Source organism: Elgaria multicarinata, chromosome 5, assembly GCF_023053635.1.
Source record: "Elgaria multicarinata webbii isolate HBS135686 ecotype San Diego chromosome 5, rElgMul1.1.pri, whole genome shotgun sequence".
Lineage (NCBI taxonomy): Eukaryota > Metazoa > Chordata > Lepidosauria > Squamata > Anguidae > Elgaria > Elgaria multicarinata.
The window spans coordinates 81945359-81966425 of record NC_086175.1 but is presented as its reverse complement, the minus strand read 5'-3'; the positions used below and the strand labels follow the sequence as shown (position 1 = coordinate 81966425).

The 21067-nt window shown below is 40.4% G+C and overlaps 1 long non-coding RNA gene across 2 annotated transcripts in view; it reads left to right on the top strand.

Moving 5' to 3' along the window:
• LOC134399009 (uncharacterized) overlaps positions 1 to 21067 on the top strand; it is a 265250-nt gene that overhangs the window by 58031 nt on the left and 186152 nt on the right. The window contains exon 1 of one of the 2 annotated variants that reach the window (XR_010025473.1): positions 9036 to 9129. The exons of the other annotated variant lie outside the window; for it this stretch is intronic. This is a non-coding gene — a long non-coding RNA (uncharacterized LOC134399009). Of the gene's footprint in view, positions 1 to 9035; positions 9130 to 21067 lie in introns of those variants that run through there. 2 annotated transcript variants of the gene reach the window in all.

The following is a 21067-nucleotide window of genomic DNA, read 5'->3' as shown; positions in this document are numbered from 1 at the left end:
ATGCAACACCGTAAGTGGAGGTGGGGGTGGTTTGGTGAGCGCCTGGCGAGCACAGCTATCGGCAGGGGCAAAGATGCAGTTTTGACATGAAAACCAAAATTATGAGAATTCTGCAGAATTATTTGTTACTTCATGGATTTTGTGAAACTGTTGACAGAAGCATGATTGATTTCAGTAGGATAGCCACAATATTCTCAATTTGAGTAGTTCTGTTTTTTATTAATTTCCTTGGCAGCATTGACTCTAGGAATGGAGAAGCTGACGTGCCTTATTTTCTTCCATCTAGATCTGAGTGGAAGACAATATCATTCAGATAGAGAAATGTGCATTCTAGATGAGGAAGGGTTGTCTCAATCTCTGTTACTCAGTTGTGAGTTTCCTCCCTTTGTTGAAATAGTCCTTTTTAATCAGCCCCGGCCCAACTTATCTTGCCACCTGAAGTAAGAACATGTGCTGCCTTGGGCCCCCTCATGGATGTGGGGCCCTCGCAAGAGCTCACTCATATTCTCAATTGATTGCATTCTCACAAGTTCATGGGGTCTCACAAGAATCGGAGTGGGCACTCATGAGAGTTTGGTCATGCTCGCATAAGAGTTCAGCCAATTTCCCACAAGCCCCGGCCATGGCTGCAGTAAGAGGAAGTGGGCTACTACACAGGATAGGAGGAAGGACTGCTTCTCCAGAGAGCTGCCAAGGCTCTCCAGGGCACCCCCTGGAGATAGAAGAGTGACAGCTTGCTACTCCTCTCATTCTGCCACCTGATGTGGCCACATCAGTCTATGCCATGGTAGGGCCAGCCCTGTTTTAATTTGTACTTGCAGCAATTAATATCAAGTTAACTATTAAATATGCTCTTTACAACAGAGGTGTTGAATCTCAAGCAAGCAGGACAAATCTGGCCTTGCGGTCCCAGTCTGGCCTTCAGGGGTTCTCCAGATGTCACCTCGTTTCCCCTGACTGAAGGTCATTTGGTGCTCCCCAGCTTTTGCACATTTTCCCTGTTTTGAAAGGTTGAAATGTTTCTCCAAAGGCTGGCAGGAAGTGAAGGGAATGCGTTTCTATGATCTTAAAGCTGAATTTCTAGCAATAAGAGTTTTATGCTAAAATATTCTGGTATTTTGGATACTTTGGGGTCCCCCTACCATTTAGCCCTGGGTCACACCCACCACTGAAATGAGCCCCCCAAGAAGTTCTCCAAGACTGGATTCAGCCCTTAAGCTGAAAGACAGTTGACACTCTGTTTTACATGCATATATTGTGGCTCGTTTTGTGACGTGGGATAATATGTATTGGGTGTGTGTGTGTGTGTGTATTGTTCTTAATAGGTTCACCTTCATAATAAGAATCCATCTCAGATAAATAAAGAGTAGAAAAGGGGGGAGCTGGGGAAAATTGAGAGCAGATGTTTCATATAGTATATCATTGTCTTCAAAAGAGGGAAAAAAACCCAGTCAAGGTTAGCTAGACTGTGCAGCCCTACAACCACGGTGGCGGTGGGGAGTTTAACTTTTGCTTTCAACAGCCACATCCTTAGAAAAAAGAAGGGGAACTAGAGTGTTCTACAGACTTTTCAAAGAAACAATATAACTCTCCATTGAAGAACCAAGAGTACTCAAGTAGAAAATGCAGCTGTGTAAGCTTTGGAAGATTTAGGAAAGGAAGTTTTGAATATCTTACTGTTAAACATTAGTGAGCATGACTTCAATTACCCAGAACTGGACAGGCCATCCAGGCAGAGTTGTAGAATTTTGCTTTGTGCTTTAAGACAGCAGATTCTGTATCTGCTGCTTTTTAGCTGTCTTTGTCAACGTAAAATGAAATGGTTTGCATGTCCCTGTACTTGGCTGACATACAATAGAATGAAGAGAAGACAGAGAAAAACTTAATAGTTCAGCAGCAGGTGAGAAGTGTTTCATTAGCCAGGGGAAAGGACAGGCCCAAGAAGCATCAGGGTTGCACCTGAATAAGAAATGACCTCCGTGAGCAGCCCTGGCTGACCAGTTAAGTGGGTAGATGGCTCTTTTCTGATTGGCTATAGAATGAGGGCCAAAACAGAAATTACTTTAAAAGTGAGCCTAGCTGTTAGGTCTTCTGTTTATTTTTTACTCTACAGTAAGTGCAGGGGCCTGATTTTGATCTTAAAGACATCCTACCCCTATGCTAACATCCTGATCCAAATGAGGATCATTTGGATCATCCACAACTACTCTAGGATAAAAATGGAAAAAAAGAAGAAGCTACAGCTGCTAGACAGACATTAAAAGGAAGGATGGAAGAATCAGTGAGGCACAAACTCAGTGGGAGTCTCCGTTCCACCTTGCAGCTGAGTCCGCCTTGTTCCTGTTCCTGAATGTGAGCTTGTCGTCGTTCAGACAGGGAAAGTGCACATTTAAATGTGTGTTTCTTTCAAGTGTGCACCCCACTTTTACCCATTGGCAAGTGTTGAAAATGCAGATTTTTTGAACTGCATATTTTTCTAATTTTCTGATTTTCGCAGAATTTTCTGCACATTTTGTGAATGTGATTGCAATCTCAGGAATATGTGAGCTGAGCCCCAAAAAGGTGCTTGCATTTCTGTTTCAGGTTGTAAATGCAAGTTCTGGTCTGAAATGAATCAAAATGAAATACTTGTACTTCTCCAACTTAAGTTAAGTGTACAGCCCTGCCTCCCTAGAATTAAGGAGGAAGGATTACAAAATACTGCTGAGCCAAAACAAAAATGAAAAACAAAAAAACAAAACCCAAACCCTACTTTTTTATCATTCTCATTCAATTTGATAGAAAAAAAATGCTTTCAAAAAGAAATTCAAAAGACAACATTTCAGAGAAATTATCATGTCTTGGTTCTGGAGTACTTGTGCTTATTTTACTTTAGAGGCGGTCAAGGAGAGTGGATGACTATTGTACAATCATCTCTCAAGCAGCCTATAACCTCCTCGGCATCCTGCACCTCGATTAGGGTCCAGGGGACGATGTCATGAGGTAATTCCTCTCAAAAAGCTTTTTCAGATCAGAAAGTGCAGGCAGCCTGGGAGGCAGCAGAACAATGGAGAACATGCTGCCTGTTTTCTGAGGTTGCAAAAGTGTGCTTGGAGAGGTCTGAAAAGAGGTGTGCCAGTGGGTGGGGAAGAGAAGGGGTCAGGCAAGGCCAGGATACAAAGAATCCAATGGCCTTTCTGGCCCCAGCCAGTGCCCCTGCCAGTGTTCCTCATTTAGACAGGCTCAGAGGCCTGCGTAGAGTGAAAACACAACAGCAATGGCCACCATTGCTCTTCTTGCCCTGCCAGTAGTAGCCCAGCAGGGCGTTGGATCCACAGAAGCCTCTGAATTTGGAGGCTTCTGTCTAGTGATGGCACAACCATACGATGGCACCTTTATTCTGAAAATGGCTGCTGGCCTAGATTTCAGTTCTCTATTGGTGTTCTTCAGAACTGCTTCCTTCCATGAACCTCAGAATTGCTTCCTTTCATGAAACATTTTGGCTTCTCCTATTATTTTATATCATTGAACACAGAAGCAGAAATTCAAGGTGGAAAAAATATAGGCTGTTGCAGTCTCCTCTTCAATGTTTCGATTTACATCATCTTTTAAGCACAGCATAATGGCGGAAGGGGAGGAAATGTGGGTTGAACACCTATTAGCAAGGACAGACATTGACAGATATATAATAATTTCCAGCATATGAGCATTATTTTATATTAAAAGCATTCTCTAATTTTGTTGCTGGCTTCATTGTATATTTTCCACAATATTGTTTTCATCAATTGGAGAATTCAGTATGTAATGTGTTATGCATTCTGGGTACTAGTGGAAAATACAGAATTAAAGGCCATCCATCAAAGTTAGGATGCCCAGAAAACAGCAATTAAAAAAATGTAAGTTTTTGAAGCAAGACTTGTAAAGAGAGAACAAATTCTGAGAATATGGGAAGCATTTGTCTTTGATTTCTGCCCTCTGCTGGCTAAATTGCAACTAATTTATTATTTACTCATTAAAGATACTCGTTTCGAGCCTACCTCATCCTATGAATTCAGAATGAATAGTTTTGTGAACTGCCCAGAGAGCTTCAGCGATGGGGCTGTATATAAATGATGATGATGATTATGATGATGATTTAACCCCCTAAGGGGTCAAAATCTATGTTTCTATTATTAACACAGGATATCTTCTCTAGAAACTACAGAAATGAAAAGGCCCTACATTCCCTAACTAGAATAGTTAAAGACATCACTCTGATGTAGGACAACTGCTTTAAAATGGTTTATAACAGTAGTGACAACTGTTGGGGCCCAGGACACACTCTATGGACAGTTTTCAAAATGTTTTCAGTGTCATATCCTGCTTGGTGTGGATCTGGCCCAAGTGTGATAACTAAATGAAGAGTGTCTCCTCTATCAAATATACATATCCATTTCACTGTGATTTTACAGCACATATGTTGATCTTCACACATGCCATTTTACACATCCCATTCTAGGGTAGCCATATGTCCTATTTTACCCAGGACAGTCCAATTTGAAGAAGGATAGCTGGGTGTCCTATAACTTTTATATGTCATAGCTCTAATACAGTTTTCCTAACATTGTTTTATAATAGGTCTTAGTAAGAGTAGTTTATTTTGAATAGCGTATTCTTTACATGTAACTCATGGGGTTCATGAGTACAATTATATTTTCTTTGTTAACATTATATGTTTCACATTCGACTTCTGTATGTGATATTCTTTTGCATTTACTTTTTCAATTATCCCCTGAAAAGTCTTGAGTGGCATGTTTTCATTTGTTTAACAAGTTGAACAGATTATTGCCTGTTTTCCTACTTAAATTTTAAAATATATATTCAAGCTTATTGGACTTTTAAATTTATTTATTTACAATATTTATATACCGCTCCCCATTCAAAATTTCGGAGTGGTGTGCAAGATAAAATAAAATAAAAACAATATTTTTTAAAAAAGAAACAAAATGAAAAGTGAACCATCAACCATAGCTGGTCATTAAGGAAAAGCTTCCTGGAACAATGACGCTTTCAGGAGGCGCCAAAAGGAATACAAAGTTGGTGCCTGCTTGACCTCCAGAGGCAGGGAATTCCATAGGAGGGGGGCTACCACATTGAAGGCTCTTCCCCTGGTGGACTTCAGTCAGAGGCTGGGTCTACGTGGAACCACCAGGAGCATGCCCTTGGATGACCTCAGTGACCGGGCTGATTGGTAGGGAAGAAGGCGCTCTCTCTGGTATCCTTAAATAGCCTAAAGTCAGCTCTAGTTATGCTCTGTTGCACATTGGGACAAAGTCAGAACCACATTTTCAAAGGATCTCTATAAGAACTGTTGCCCATCAACCGTTAGCCCCTTAACAGCAGAATGAAGAGGCAGGCACGCAGGCCACCTGGTCACAACCATCCACCCTGAGATATACTGTATTTCTATTTAAATTAATACTGTGCTGAACATTTCTATTATTCCATTTTCAACATTTCATTGGGGGGTGAGTGGGAGGGAAGAAAACAAAAACTCTGTCAAAAGAGGCTGGGAGAGGTGAGAAGTTTTGAGAATTTTCTGCTTGGGGAGGGGGACAGAGGCTTAAGGCAGTATTTATTTATTTATTGTATTTATATCCTGCGTTTTTTTCCTCCAAGGAACCCAAGGCAGCATATATAATTCTCCTCCTCTCCATTTTATCCTCACAACAACAACCCTATGAGGTAGATTGGGCTAAGAGTCTATTGCTGGCCCAAAGTCACCCAGTGAGCTTCCATGAACAAGTAGGGACTTGAACCCAGATCTCCCAACTACCAGTCCAACACTCTAACTAGTACATCACACTGGCTCTCCTCTAATGCTATTAAGAAGTAGAACAAAAGACACATGAGTGACATGTGGCTCTTTCTTTAATGTTTGGATGGGAAGCAGGAACTTGCTGCTCTGCTCTGCAGAGACACATGTAAGCTTCTTTGTAGGAGCTGTGAAACAACATTGGAAGCTTTGATGATTATATACACATACTTGGTTGGGCTCCTAGGAATGTGAGAAGCCTGTTTATTCAATTTCCTAATTGAAGCTGTTTGCCCAACCTTGTCCATGTCAATGGAGTAATGAAATTGACTATATCAGATCTAAAGGAGATGTTCACTTGGTCAGTGTCCAAAGGACACATACACCTGTTTCAATTTTGGAGACAAAACCATTTCTTTAAGTTGCAGAAAAATTCACCTAAAGGCATGTATCTTGCTGCCTTTTCTCTATCAATTACCACCACCACCCACATGGTGCATCTTTGCCTTAGGAACAGGGATCCCAGCCAATCAGGGATCGCAGTGTGATCATGATGACATCATGACACCATTAGCAAATCTGATTTCATGTTTTGAATGCTTTCTGCCCTCATCCTGAATGGGCAAACATTTTCACCCTATTTTGGAAGCCCTCTTTTCACTCCCTCACCCCCACTATCCCACTGCTAGGGATGTGGAAGAAACACTCTTGGGGCTGGAGTTCACTGAGCTTTCATCAGCTCAGCGCCCTGGACTTCTGCTCATTTCCCACGAGCTGGCCAACACTTTCTGCATTGAGTCACGCCAGTCTGCAGATTTACAGTTTTAAAACTATGCATAAATAGAACGTTGCACAAACTGCACCTACAATTTGCATATATTCTGGAAATTCAAGCTGCAATTTGCGTAATTTGCTGCCGAAAATTGTGCAATTACACAAATTGCAGCCACAACCCATTCAATTTTCTATTTATGCATATGATTTTTTTAAAAAATGGAAAAACTTCTTGGATTTCAGGTATACTTCTGGCTCAGTTCACAAGTGCAAGCCTAGGTGGGGTCCCACAAATCTGTCAAGCCTAAACCGGGCTGAGTTTCCTGCTGCCCATCTTTAGCCTCGCCCTGTTTCCAAGCATAATGTTTTTAAAAAGATGCTCTTGAGTGGTAGGGACTTACTGAGAGGGCAAATCCTGGCTCCATACAAAAAGTGCACTGCCTGAGCACCTTTTTTCCTTCTTCTTGTGAAATTGTCATTATTTTTGCTCTCATAGTTGCTAATTTAGCAGGGGGCAGCCAGAGCAAGGGGCCACAAAAATGGCCATGGAGGGCCACCTGCTGGTCTATCCCCATTCTAAATGGTTACATGAGTATGTCATTATGTGATATATAGCCACCAGAAATTGAATGGAATAAACTTATTTATTTATTTATTTATTTATTTAAAACAACAACAACACGGTTGAAAAATCATTTTGAGAAAAAGTACTCCACATGGACATTCTCCAGTTGGCACCCATGAGGACTGGTTTTGGTTTTCCCCCTGAAGAGCTTGGAAACCCACAAGGTTAGTCAGACCAAAGAAAATGATGCAGGTACAAACACGTAAATGGAAATGTTTGTACCTCTGGCAATGAAGGACTTGCTATACCATGTCCAAGTCACAGATAAGGAGAGAGATGGAGGATCTGCGCTAAATGATGGAAAAGTGTATTACCATATCTTGACGTGGTTCTGGTTGAATTTTACGCCCCCCACAAAAAACAAGGGGATTTTTTTAAAAAATTGTTTTAAACTATCGGCAGAGGGATTATCTTTATACTTGACATTTGTGTTGCCACTGTCAGTTTGTTTCCTAGGTTCTTGTTCCCAGCAGAATGCATTCACCCATGTTGCAATGGAAAGCCCCTCCCCCACCCTTTTAATAGCTTGTGGAACAAGTCTTGAGCAGTTGAATTGGAAGCTCATCTGGGGACTGAGATAAAAGTGCATGGCCCCTACAGTCCATTGATCTTGTCTGCCCCTGCAAAAGGAGTCATAGATCTGCTTCTGAAATCAGGGCACTTCCATGGTTTCTCCAGTGCAACATCTCCTTATCATTGAGCTGGCCGGAGATGAAACTGAAAGGTTTTTTTGGAAGTTGCCTTTTCTCATAAAGAGGTATATATTTGAAGTGTGGGGACCTCTGTAAGGAACATCCACCCCTCAAATACCTTGAGGACATCAAGTACACTATAGTGCTTAAGTGTTAGGAGGTTTTTGCTCATGATGTTGTAATGCCCATGGTGTGGTGTACTGGAACAAAACACTGGGATTCTTGGAATACAGGTATTCTGCCTATTTTCTGCACAGATCTTCTTTTAGCCTGCACAATTTAAGCTAATGAATGAAATAGGAGTTTCACTTAAGTATAGTCTTTTTGCTAATGGTGATACAATTACCTCCCCAAAAAAGTGCATGATCTTCCTATCACAACTGAACTGGCCATTGATTGTAAAGCGAACATTGAATTAGGTTACCTAACTCTGAAACAGATTGAATATGTAGTGTTTTTTTAAAAAAGAAATATATGCAGAGGATCAGTCGGATTTCTAATCATAATATCCACTCTGTTTGTCCTCTGAGCTAAATTGTGTGCGTTTCCTGTGGAAATACACTCCCCCCACCCCACCCCGGTCACTCCAGTTTGCAAGTTGTGTTTGAGTTTCTTTTTTAGAACACTTTGGGTTATGTAAGTTTTAATAAGCAACGTCGGTCCTCCTCCAGGCACACCCCACACACTTATGCTGCATGACCTCAGGTCACAAGTAATGGTTGCAAGCTAATTGATTGAGAAAGGTTTGTCTGCCTGGGCCTCTTTGAGTCCTCCCTTTACATTCCTAAATTCTATGAAGGAACAGTGGCAGCTTAGCTTAGCTGGGGAGGGGGGTGGAGAGGAGGGAAGAAGGGAGGAAGCTCTCCAAGTTCTGATTATGCGCAGTTTCCTTGTTCTGAAAAAGAGTTCTCTCCACCCACTCCTTACTAAAGAACTTCTAAACTAGGAGGCTAACATCTTTAAGCTTTTATCCCTGCAACAGAAAAGGGGATTCACGTATTTAGGGAGCTTCTGAGAGCCAGGCTCTGTCCTCCAGGCGACTGCTGCAGAAGTTTTATGGAAGTGATTCTAGCAAAGTTCAGCAAAGTGCACTCCTGCACAGTGCAGAAACTCGGATTCAGGCTGACAGGCAAATAAGCCATCTCACTGAAGGGGCCTCTGTGTGGCAGCTCTGAGCTATTAAGCCCTGGTCAGCCTTAGGGAAACTGTGCAATGGAGTAGGGCAGACAGTACCACTAACTTCAGGCAACTGTTGCTTTCCGACGGTGAGTCAAGATTTGAAAACACCGTTTTAAATGTACGCAATTTTCTGTGTTTGCATGTGAATTTGGGGTTGGGTTGGGGTTCTTTTCTTCTTCTTTCTTTCTTTTGCAGGGGGAAGAGATAATCTTGATGAACTTTTTGATTCTGAACTGTACCATGTCGGTCTTCATTCTTGCACAATTACTTCCCCTAAACATCCCAGGGTGGAAATATGATTCCTGAATGATCAACCCTCCGTTCCTTATTCTGATCCAAAGGAAGGAGCTGGGTCGGGGTGGGAATGGGGGTGGGGAGAGAGAAATAGCTGCATAAGCACTCCCAGGTGTGCATCAACAGATATACAGAGGAAAGAAACAGATTATAGCAACCTTTTGCGTCGTCTCTGCTTTGTGAATGTTGCTGCTTGGACTTATTTTGCCGCCTTATCTTGGGAATGTATAGAGGACAGTCACTATGAAAAGAGCTTTGTGTCTGAATTCCTGGTGAGTCGGAGGGGTCAGGCCTACAAGTTATTTGCCTGTCAGAAAGACTCATTTCTCTGCCCTTTATTTTTCAAGCTCAAATAGGGAGAGGGGGAGCATCCTCCCCCCCCCCCCCACCGCCGCCATTCCAATCTAGGAATCCAAGTTCTGCACTCTTTGTTACACATGTGGCTTGAACTCTTGACAGCCAGCGTTTAGTTTTTCTTTTGTCCTTACTTTAAGAACTCAAGCATAATCCCAACTCTCTGAGCTCCTTTGTTCCATGATGTATTTGGACAAGAAAAGAAAAGTGATTTTAATTCTGATTACTACTAGATAGAATATTGCAGTTCTGCACATATTGCTGCATTTTTGTTTATGGACTCCCTCCAGCTACTTTTAGCAGAGGGGAGGAGGATAGATCTTAAGACTTGGAGTATAAATTTATTTGACAGATGTGAAGAGGTCCTGCCCTAAATATTTGCTAATATTGTCAACTAATACATTGGTAATAAATACAACCAAATGTTAACTTGAGTGAGTGCCTGGTTTGGGGGAAAATGGTTTATTAAAAAGACAACTGCATTAAACGTTACGAGATGACAGGGAGCTAAGAAATATTCCTGCAAAATCTGCTGAGTGGGTGAAATTTAGAGTAATAAATCATCCATGCATGCCAAAATTACTGCATGTGTAATATTCATTTAAAATCCTTGCTATTTTAAAAGCAAATGAGCCCCAAAATGCTTCACGAACTTAGCTGTGACTCCTTTCATGTAAATTTATAGGCTTTCACTCTTCAGTTGTGGAGAATATAAAAAAATGCTAAAGAAATACTGAAGCTATAAACAAAGACAAATTAGTGTGGTAGTATTTGCATCACTTCAAAGCAGTTGGGAAAACGGTGTCTTCTGACTAAAGGAGAAATATAACTTTTCAACTTTTTATGAACAATATTATTTGTATTCTATGAAAATTTTACAGAACAACTTGGGACAAAAGCTTTTGAAGCTTACAGTTCTGTGCTAGTTCACCTGCTGTACTTATTCTTATGCTTCTTGATTAACCTTAGACATTTCTTTTCTGTCCACTAGACCAGATAATTTGTGAGGGAGGGGCACTGACGCTTCCAGAAAGCTCTGGCCATTGGACAGTACAGAAATGTGGATAAAATAAAATAAATAAATAATTCCAGTCTAGATAGACAGCAAGTAGCTGTTGAAACCAGTACATTTCTGACAAGCTGTGCCTGATTTTTCCTTCATTAGCAGAATTTCTGACCACTTTTATGGGCTGAGATTATTTAAGCAGACTTTTCAGCAAAATAGAGGGGGAAGCAGGACTCAAATTCCTCCACAATGTCCTTATTTATTTATTATTTATTTAATTACATTTATATACCGCCCCACAGCCGAAGCTCTCTGGGCGGTTCACAACATTTAAAAATAGTAAACATTAAAAGTATACAATTTAAAAACACACACACACACACACACACACACACACATAAAAACAGTATAAAAACAACAGTATCCAGTATCCAGTCCTTGCTGGATTATTTTGTTTTGTGGGTTTTCCAGAGCACGTTTTTAATCAAGTAATTGAGAGGAGCAATGTGGAAGGATGAATGCAAGCCGCCATTTCAGGTACTTGCTCTGACTATGAGATCCTCCCCCTTCATTGTGACAAAGTGGGGAAGTTCTTCTCTGACCTCCAAAGTCTCGTTAAAGAGTCTGGTAGGACGGTGTAAAGAATTCAGCTGCCAAAACTTCTTGGGATCCACTAGGAAAAAGAATGATTGGTAATGGTTAGTAGCTAGCCTTCTGTAACTGCTGGGTAGATCCCCTAATCTCTGGACCAAGATATCACTTGCCCCTCAAATTTTCCAAAGTACATTTGATTCTCAAGTATCATTGTCTTTGGCCTCTCATTTCCCCTGCTTCCATGAAGTACAATTCCACAAGCTGGAGGCGCACATGTGAATAATGTGACCATGTGGGCATGGTTGACCACATGGGACTTTTTATGGAATCAGTAGCCCACCAGGAGATAGGGTTTGAGTTACATGGGGGAAAGCCCATGTGATTATTGATTGTGACACAATAGTGGGACAATAGGTGGACTGAACCCGAATCTCTGTTTCTGTACTAGTGTAGATCTACAGGTACTTATCTAATATCTACCGCATGTTGATGCATAACTTGAGTTAGTCTGATCTGGCAACAGTTATCCATGCCTCAGTTACATCATGATTAAACTGCTATAATGCATTCTTACATGGGGCTACCCTTGAAGAAAACCTGGAAGCTTCAATTGCTGTAAAATGCAGCAGCAAGTGCTGCTAGCTAGCACATGCTATCGTGATCTCAACAACCCAGTACCAAGAGATTTGCCCTGGTTTCTAGGCTTAATTCATGGTGTTGGTTTTAACCTTTAAAGTTCTAAATGGCTTAAGGCCTGGGTATTCAAGGGACTGCCCAAATGTTAAGATCAGCAGGAGAGGCCCTGCTGAAGACACCTTTGCTTGCAGAGGCCTACTTGACAGACATGCAGGAAAGGGCTTTCTCCTATACTCTTCCCAAGCTCTGGAATCCGTACTCCTTTTGGAGTTGTGAGTGGTCCCCCACTCTTTCTGTGTCCAGGGAGTGGGTGAAGATGCATATTTTTTAACTTGACATTTAAAATTGCTGTTATGATTTTTAATGTTGTTTTAAAGGCTTTACTGTGTTTTTATCTAAATTTTGTTTTTATTTTGTTTTCTTTCTTTTTTGTAAATCGACTAGTTTGGCTTCAGACAGGTGATATAGTACTACAGTAGATACATACAAAGCCCAAACATAGGCTCTGCACAGCAGACTGACCCAATTTCCCTTGCCATCACTGGTCAAGCATCTGCATTGTCCCAGGGGCACTGTTAACAGTAGGCTTATTCCATATTCTTCTTTGACTGATTTTAAAGGTAACAGTTGTACCTCACGTGGGGCATTCTACATTTTGCTAGATATATCCACAACTCTGAGTAGTACAAGCACAGTCCACATTTTCTCCAGATTTATGATGAGTTTATGACTTACTGTTATGCGCTCTCTCTCTCTCTCTCTCTCTCTGCATCTATCACTTTAAATGTGTTACCATACAGACCTCTAATATCCACATCACCTGTTGGGATCATCAAAGGAATTGTATTGGGATGTGGCATTTTAAATTGTGGAGCTCACAATTTGCGATATCATTCTGCAAACTCAAGTAGCAGAGCTCCACCAAATATTTCTGTTGTAGAGCGGTTGCCCACAACTCTTGTGCAACGGGTTATGCAAGCATTTGAACACTCAGTTGCACAATGGCTTGCAGGAGTGGAATGAGCAACGGGTAGCACAACAGGATGCACAAGAGTTAAGAACATAAGAAGTCCCATGCTGGCTCAGACCAGGGCTCCATCTAGTCCAGCACTCTGTTCACACAGTGGCCAACCAGCTGCCCACAGAAACTCCACAAGAAGGACATGGGTGCAATAGCACCCTCCCATCCATGTTCCCCAGCAACTGGTGTACATAGGCATACTGCCTCTGATAACTGGAGGTAGCACATAGCCTTCAGCGCTAGTAGCCATTGATATCCTTCTGCTCTAGGAATTTGTCTAACCCCATTTTAAAGCCTCCATCTTGTGTAGAGAATGCCATAGTTTAACTGTGTGCTGTGTGAAGAAGTAGTTCCTCTCATCTGTCCTAATAAACTGGTTGCATAATTGATTGCTTAAGCATAATGCATAATGGCTTGTGAAACCATGCTTGCACAAATGTAACTTTATTTGGATTCTCCTCTTCAGGATAGTTCAGAAACTAGTTTCCACTAGCATAACATTGGTTCACTAACAGAATGACACAGTTGGACACTACCCTTATTCACATCACACATGATATTTCTAGGGTGCTCTCAATAGAGTATAATGATCTTATAGGGCAAGGTAGTCTCTCAGGTTTGCACAATGTGATTTTGTTATGAAGAACTTGGGGCGTGAGTGTCTCCAAAATGTGTTATTTCCAAACACTTCTTACAAAGGATTGAGGTGCGTTCCTGGACCTCCATACCCATGGACAATTATTATGATTTGTCCTCATTAGTCAAACTATTCTATGTCCCCTCCCTGTAACTATTGCTTCATTACTGTATTAGCCTACCACAGTAGCTTGAGTGGGAACCATCATTTAACTCATCAGTGTGGTAGCTGCATCAACTCTGAACGGACCAGATGTATTTCCTACCCAGAATGGTCAACTGTAAAAAAATTAAGATTCAAGTTATGATCATTCAATTTTTCAGTTCCATAAGTGCCAATATTCAAATGTAAATTAGCAGTTTATGTCTGAAAGGCACTGGTTGCTGAAGAAAATATTTATCCTTCCCTCTGTATCAAATTATAAACATTGTGCTTTAAAATTCATTTGTTTTAGGAAGCCAACTTCATTTTCTTCTGCTTCAGGTTTGTGTATTACTTGATTGCAGAACTGGGTATCCTCCCCTTAAAATGTGTTTACTGATTGCAAGCCATTCAGTGAATATAACATCTTTTCTAATATATTGTATAGCCTCACATTGATGAATATCTGATATAAATAGTTGTAGTTTCCCAAATACCTTCCAATGTCTGAGGGTACTGAAGCAGGATGTTTTGTCTCTTCCTTTTCTAGGAGGTCCTATTACATGACTGTGAGAATGAACTTGTTCATCCTGGCTGCTAAAATTCGTCACTTAAAATTTCAGATGGAAGAACTGTGGGCCATATGGGTCACTGTCTTTCAGTATATTATTCATGCACCTCCTGAATAATTAGGTTTGCCTGGAGAGAAGTTGTCCTAGGGTGCAATTCTGTGCATGTTTAGTCAGAAAAAAGTCCTACAACTCCCAGCATTTTAATGCAGAATTTTTGTGGCTCAGATTCCATTAGCACAATGCCCCACTCCTATATTTCCTTTCCACACTAAAGTGCCTAAATTCATCTAGACATGCAACTTTTTGTGTGTGTGTAACTTTCAAATGTATTTATTATTTTTTACTGTTTTTACACTGGGTTTTATATTGGTGTGTGTGTGTGTGTGTGTGTAAACTGCTTGGAGATCTTAGGATATCAAACAGTATGGAAGTAGTTTCCATAAGCAAAACAAAATAAAATCAATAGATATGTCCCAAATCCTCACTTCCAATGGGACCTATGTCACAGTTGATTTTAACAGGGTAAGAGGAAAGGTTTATAATTGGGATTTTTGTAAACTTCAGCCATTGAGTGGTATAGAAATGAAATCAATAAATAAAAGGCTATAGTCCAAAGTGTACTTAGGGTGCAATCCTATGTGATCCACCCTGGCTACTCGTAAGACCTCTAACTTGGAGGCTTACAAGGACCCTTTGCACAGCAGAACGTCCATTTATTGGAGGCTTTGGGGAGTGGGAGGGAAGGAGGTTGGGGCAGCCATAGGATTTGGTGTGTGGTTGCCACTCTGGTCTCCTCCTCTCCCTGCCCCCCAAGAATGCCCCTTTCCCCCATCTCCATGCTCCATTTTCTGAGTGCAGAGAAACAGTCTTTTAAAAATGTATTTTTATTCTTGTTCCCTTGACCTTCTGTTCACATGACATCAGCATCCATTTTCTAGATCCTTCCTTCATATATCTTGCAGTCAAAACTATTTTTCGTCTGTGTTACTGTGCTCTGCTTGTCTGTAAAATTCTTGACATGCCATGTTTAAAGTGGACATAATCCTCCAGCTGAGACCAGCCATACCATCCAACGTGACAACATTGCTTCCTGCTCTTGGAGCATATGACAGTTTTGTAGCATTTTTAATACTTTAACTGTGTAAGAATGGCAAACGTTAGAATTGCAGTGAACATATATATTTTACATTAGCACGCAAGCATTCTTCTTTAATGTATCCACACATTTTTGCCTTCTTGGCCACATTTTACTATCTTTTTTCTTTTTTGCTATGGTAAAGTCATTATATTATTCAGTCTCTGTAAAAATGTTCTGAAAAATCAGGCTCCAACCTCCATTTCTTTGAAAAACCTAAAGAAGTAGAAAAGCAATACTTAAAAGGCAATTCATTTTACTCTCATATTTCATATTTGCCAAATTTTAATTATGTTGTTCATTTCCTTACTAGTCATAAACATTAGACTAACATTCTTATTTGGATTCCCCCCTGATTCCACATACATTTTCTCTCTCTTGCTTTCATCAACCCTATCTGTGTTTTATGGAGCTCCAACCTTTTGGTTCAATGATCTCTATTTCTTCTGCTTTACGCAGTGCTTTCTCTCTTTACCATCTTTTTCATTCCTGCCATCTTTTCTCTTTAACTGTATTTAATTTATTTACTTATTTTTTTTATTGAAAATGGATCCATGTTCTATATAGCTTGAAGTTCCTTAAAACATTTGTTAAAGGGAAGAAGAACAATAAAATAATGGACAGTATCCAGAACTGGCAATTTGCCAGTTCTAACATTGTGCTAGTGGGAAAGTAGTGCTTGCTAGTGCAATTTAAGAAACTCCCCGAAATTACTGTTTCCCGAATGGGACAAAGTCATTGGAACTCCCTTCCATGACCTCAACTGACTGTCCCATTCCGGAAGAGGTAGTTTCTAATTGCACAAGCAAACACTACTTTCACATTGTGCTAGTAGTAATTCCCACTAGTGCAAGGGCCATATTGAATACTGCCCATTATAATTAAAATCTTCTCTGACCTCCAAAGTCTCGTTAAAGAGTCTGGTAGGACGGTGTAAAGAATTCAGCTGCCAAAACTTCTTGGGATCCACTAGGAAAAAGAATGATTGGTAATGGTAAACCAATGATTGGTTCCTGTAGTTTATCTGATTTTATAATTAAAATCAGATAAACTACAGGAACAGCGGGAGCAATTAATCTGGAACAAAAGTATTTTACAACCCTTATGAAAAGGGAGAAGGAAAGGATACCTCACTTCCTCCCAATCCAGAGCCTTGGAGCAATTAACATAAAGATCTTTCTCCATACCCTACCTGTTCTAATTTTGTAGGTTACCTTTGGTCCAGTTTTCCATTCTGTCAAGCTCAACTGGGATTTTATTCTTGTCTTCTTAAAATGTTAGTTATCCTTCCAGTTTTCTGTCATCTTCAGATTTGAAGACAATTCCATCCACTGCTTCACCTGAGTCTCTAATAAAAATGTTAAAGAGTACTAGGCCCTGTAGTAACCACTCAAAACCTCCTTCCAGTTTGATGAGCAACCATAGATAAACATCAGGTGATGAATCCTTCTGGTGGTACTATCATATTTAACCTCTTTGTTAACCAAAATATCATGGACTTTGTCAAACACTTTGCTGAAATCAAGACAAATGATGTCCACAGCGTTTCTACAATCCAATAAACTGGTAACCCAATTGAGAGAGAGAGAGAGAGAGAGAGAGAGAGAGAGAGAGAAGATTAGTCTGGCAGGATTTATTCTTGAGAAATTCATGCTGCTTTCTACTAATCACTGCATCCTTATCAAGATGCTTACAAATTGACTCCTTCATTATCTGTACCAGTATCTTCCCAAATGGTATTGAAGTTTAACCGACTGTTTGGTTGCTTCCCCAATCATATTCTCCACCCACCCACCCCTTTTAAAAGATTGGAACAGTATTTGTATGTTTCCAATCCTGTAGCACCTCAACTATTTCCCAAGATTTCCCAAAAATGATAGAAGTTCTAACAGTACTTCAACAAATTACTTTAGCATCCTAGTATGTAATCCATCTGGCCCTGAAGACACTCAGCCAGTTCTGCACTTTGTATGAAATCATTAAAATCCATTCATGATAATGCTATAACCCTCTTGAGCATTTATACCTGGTATGACACAGTAACATTTGTTGCAGTATTTTGGATAATGTGGAATAAAAAGCAGGAAATAACACTATAAAGAATGTACATGGAATGTGTAATGTGCCCCAAGAGTTATCAGGACACTTCCATACCACAATGAAGCAGTAGTGTAGGATCATCTCAACATTAAAGGAAATTGTGTTGTTTACCAGAGGCTTTTGTACTTCCTGGTTCTTTGGCATGCTTGTTATGGGCTACATTATATGGGAGGAGAGGGGCGACAAGGGGTTTGAATTGAATACTTCCTCTTCATTCAGTCCATTGAGTTCTATTGAGGTAGAGCCATCTAGTGGCAGAAGGTCCTGCTGTTTCTCAGCTTTTATTACCACTTTAACAGTGGTTCTTTTTATCCCAGGATTTCCAGAGGATTCCACAGGAGATGTCCGGATTGTTTACAACATCATGAAATAAACCTGAAAACTTCCATGAGTGGCCAATCACGAGTGTGCAATAAATCACTCATTTAGAGAAGCCCTTGATCTAGCCCTCATTATTATCTGACCAACTTTTTATCAAGAAGGGAAAATAGGAGTTGAACAGTTCCATTAACATTTCACCATTCTCACCATGCAGTGGCTCTTGTATTTTCTTTCCCTTTCTCTTGCTGCAAATATATATATTTTTAAAGCTCCTTTTCTTGCACTTAACATCCCTTGCCAGCCCCAGATCATCATGAGCTTTAGCTTTCCTGAATCTATTCCTGCACATCTGGGCTACTCATCTGTTCTTGACCATGGCTACCTATCCTTCCTTCCATTTATTATACATGGTCTTGGTTTTGGTTTCACAGAATATTAAGCTTTCACCAATTGCAAATGTGGGTTTCTGCATTTTTCTTTCTTTCTTCATAAGATGTTGACCATGTGTAGAGCTGCTGTGAAAAGGGCAAGTTCCATATTGGGAGAAATTAGAAAAGGAATCTAAAGTTGAACTGCTAATACCATACTGCCCTTATTCAAAACTATGTGTGACTACACTTGGAATACTATTTATTTATTTATTTATTTATTTATTTATTTATTTATTTCATTTATATACCACCCCACAGACAAAGCTCTCTGCGTGGTTCACAAAAGTTAAAAACAGTAAACATTAAAAAGTATACAAAATTTAACCATCAGAAACATAAAAACAACAGTATAAAAGCAAGACTTTTGGTCACTGCAATTCAAAACAGATGTTGTAGAGCTCAAAACATGACGAAAAGGACAAGCTAAATTATCAAAGGACTGATGCAACTCTCCTATGAGGAAAGATTACAACATTTGGGGATATTTAGCTTAGAAAAAAAGTGAGTAAGCGAGACACAATAGAGGTGTATGCAAATATGCATAGTGTGGAGAAAATTGATAGATGTTTTTCTCCCCTCTCACAATAATAGGAGATAAATGGTGGGAGACTCAGCGATAAATGGCAGTACTACTCCACACAGCATGTAGTCAAACTACAGAATATTCAACTGCAAGCTTTAGAAGAGAATTAGACAAATTCATGGAGGAGAAGGCTATCAGTGACCAAGTTCAGACGACACACCATGGGTGTTGTCATTAATTGTGGATGCCGGGTAGAACATGCAACCCTCGCTCGGAAGTTGTCGTGTTGTGCGAACCTGGTGAGCATGGGTAATGCGAGGGCTGAAAAAATCTTAAAACAGACAATGGGCTATGTGACAGTTGTTTAACCCTTGCATCACCCACACTCACCAGGTTCGCATGACACAGCAACTCCAAAGCTTTGTGGCATCAAGTATATGTAAGAGAAAGTCAGGGAGTGGTAGGAGAGCATTTTGAGCCAAAATGATGCATGTTTGTAAGGATATATGACGTTTTCCCACATTTTGCCTCTCCTAAGGCTTTGTTACTAGCAATAAGAGCTTTAAAAGACAATAAGCTGGAGGGTTTTTTTAAAAAAGGGAGCCCCACCCCCTTTTGCCTTTGTTCCTTCTGTTTGTATTTGGCCCCTCCCACAACTGGGGTGTTACCCCCGAGAGTTTCTCTGAAACTGAATTTGGTCCTGAAAGAGGTCCTCCAACTCTGATATATGTTGTACAAGAAAGAGAATTAACCGGTAGATTCTAAAGGCCTTTGCAGAAATGGCTGTGAACTAATGAACTGGGACCTCACCATTTTTACTCTGGAACATCTTGAGTTTTGAAGTCAATGTCTTTAGTAGCTGACAATAGAAACAGGGTACGGATGCAATTTTCTCCTTTGCAACTGATCCCAAATTTCACATTCATAAAGTAGATCAACTCTGATAACTAGATATTTATCGAGTAATAATGCCAAGCTGGTGGCAAAATCTAAAAAGGGCACCCTGCTAAAATTCCTACCAGTTTGATTCTAACCTCCCTTCTGTGAATGGAAAGAGGCTAATCCCACTTCCCTCTGCAGAACCCTGAAAATAAACTTTTGAGGGTTGGGTGCCTCTGCAGAATAGGGTAGCATGTGATGATAGGTGAATGGAAGGCCTGCAGCAGGAAATGGTGTGTTGGTGAAAGTTGCTCCCTCCCTTGTGTGAGCAGAAGTGCCTTCCAATTGTTCAACAGCATCTTATGATCTAAGGCAAGATGTCTATATAGCTACATGTGTATCAAATGTCAGTTTCAACATGCCTTGAGTGAGAAAGTCGGTTGGGCTTTGAAATTTCAGAGAGTGAGGATTGGCAATGTCAAGTATTGTGCTCCACTCTGGAACACAGGAGCATAGGAAGCTGCCTTAGTCAGACCATTGGTCCATCTAGCCCAGTATTGTCAGCACTGACTGGCAGCAGCTCCCCAGTATTTCAGGCGGGATTCTTTTCTTTACCCTATTGGGAGAAGCTGGGGATCAAACCTGGGACGGTCTGCATACGAAGCAGGTGCTCTGTCACACTGAGCTATGGCAGTTCACAGATTCAGGGATTCTAGAGTGGCCAAATTTTGACTGCTTACTCACCTCCCACCTCTTTCAGACTCCTATGACAGTCATTTAAAATATTCCTTTCAGAGTGTACTGCCCTGACACAGTGGTTTAGAAGACTCCAACATTCATGAAATCAAAAATACAATAGTAATCACAATGTCAGCATTAAACCATGACATTAAAAATGGCCATTAACTAATTTCGTCCACCCCCTCCTCCACTCCTGCCACAAATACAGCATAATTGCAGAATGGAATATGTCTTTAGTTCAGTTTTGTTTTGTTTTTTAAACCCAGCAGTAATAAGGCCATCCATAATGCCTTGGGGAGAAAGCCTCAAAGGCTTGGGGCCACCACTGAGAAAGGCCTTTGCCCAGTACCTGCTAGCCTGACAGCTCTTTATACCTTTCTTATTTGATGGATTTTTGAACCACCTTTCAGGAGTATTTATCTTCTCAAGTTGATTTATGGTAGTCAGTAAAACAACATTGTCACACAAAAACAACAACATTAAAAGAACTATAGCACATACATCAATAAATCAGATAAAATTATCAGATAAGAAAACCAGCAACAAATGAGAAGGGTAAAGTAATGGAAGGAGATAAAAAGGTTACAGTATCACAAATCATCTAAAAGCCAACCAGAATATAAAGGTCTTTAGAGCCTG